The sequence below is a fragment of the Nanorana parkeri genome, unplaced genomic scaffold, assembly GCF_000935625.1.
Source record: "Nanorana parkeri isolate BGI_ZX_2015 unplaced genomic scaffold, ASM93562v1 scaffold933, whole genome shotgun sequence".
NCBI lineage: Eukaryota > Metazoa > Chordata > Amphibia > Anura > Dicroglossidae > Nanorana > Nanorana parkeri.
This window is the reverse complement of record NW_017307201.1, coordinates 380,784-382,066: the sequence shown is the minus strand read 5'-3', so window position 1 is coordinate 382,066 and position 1,283 is coordinate 380,784. Positions and strand designations below refer to the sequence as shown.

At 37.0% G+C, this 1,283-nt stretch overlaps 1 protein-coding gene across 1 annotated transcript in view; it reads right to left on the bottom strand.

The window, feature by feature from the left end:
• Positions 1-1,211: 1,211 nt before the first annotated feature.
• The window catches only part of EIF4E (eukaryotic translation initiation factor 4E), a 23,937-nt gene continuing 23,865 nt past the window's right edge, over positions 1,212-1,283 (bottom strand). Inside the window, exon 7 of the mRNA XM_018566293.1 lies at positions 1,212-1,283. The gene's annotated coding sequence lies outside the window, so the exon portion shown is untranslated.

Genomic DNA, 1,283 nt, shown 5'->3' with positions numbered 1-1,283 from the left:
GAATTAGTACTGACACTGTCCTTCCTTCTGGAGGGTGACTACTTTTGTTCCCCATGGTCCCAGTTTGTGTTGGAAAGTAGCAACCGCACCAAGCTCACTCCCATGATGGACTACAATCTCGTGTTTAGTTTATTTGTATTAAGATTGTAGTCCATCAAGGAAGTGAGTCGAGTTCAGTGTCACTTTAACATCGCCCTTTCATTTGCAGAAGCACTGTCCTGAAAACTGGTTTCAAGTTTTGCTACTCCCAAAGCCAAAATTACAATGCATTTCCAGGCATTGCCATATAAACAAAAATAAGTTACATTTTTGCATGCCACATAAAAACGTATCTTCCTATAGAATATATGAAAAAGAGCAATTTAACTGGAAGAAAAAAAATAACCAACATTAACCACTCTGTAGTCCAAGTTCACAACTCTTCAGTGAGTAGGTTCCAATGCTGCACACTTTTGCCACACTAAAGGGAGCAGAACATTTCCTCTTGGGTAAGGTGAAGAAAAAAAAAAAAAAAAAAAAACAGACAAATCTAGTTGTCTAAAAGACAATTCACTGTACACGTTTATTTACAGTTTTGTACACTGTTTATTACTACTAATGTTATCAAGGAGGGAAACAAATAAATTAAACCTAGCAGCCAACATCAGCACAAAATACAGCCAGAACAATGCTGTTAAAATAAGGGGGGGGGGAAATAAAATAAAAACAAACCATGAATCGCTAGAGAAGTTTGAATGCATTTTAATCCTCCGCCTTGCAAGATTAGCAAACTATTGTAACTGCATACAATGCAAAATGTAAAGGTTTCTTTAAAGGTGGATTATGCGAGTGCACATTTTGGATAAATATTTCTGTAATAGTAGTTAACCAAAAAAAACTATTACAGAAATAACCTGGGCAACCACTGCGGCTACTGGGAGGAAGGGTGTTGAAATGTTATGATTGGATAACTTATTCTTACAAAGAAAAAAAAAAATATTAAAAAAAAAAAAATGTGAGGGAATTTGAACATTAGCACAAGACAAAAAGGCGAATGACTTTTCACAATTCTTAGCAATATTGGAGGTGGAAATCAAATCTGAATGCAGTCCACTCTGCTTTTGTAGAGGCTTTGGTACAGCTCCCAAGTCGCGATTGCTTGACGCAGTCTCCTATGAAAAAAATACTCAGAAGGCGTCTTCTTAAACAACAAATCTATTCTTGGTGGTGGAGCCGCTCTTAGTAGCCGTATCTGCATGGGACTGATATCCAAGCACTACTTTTGCAGGAAGTCCTAATCTTTC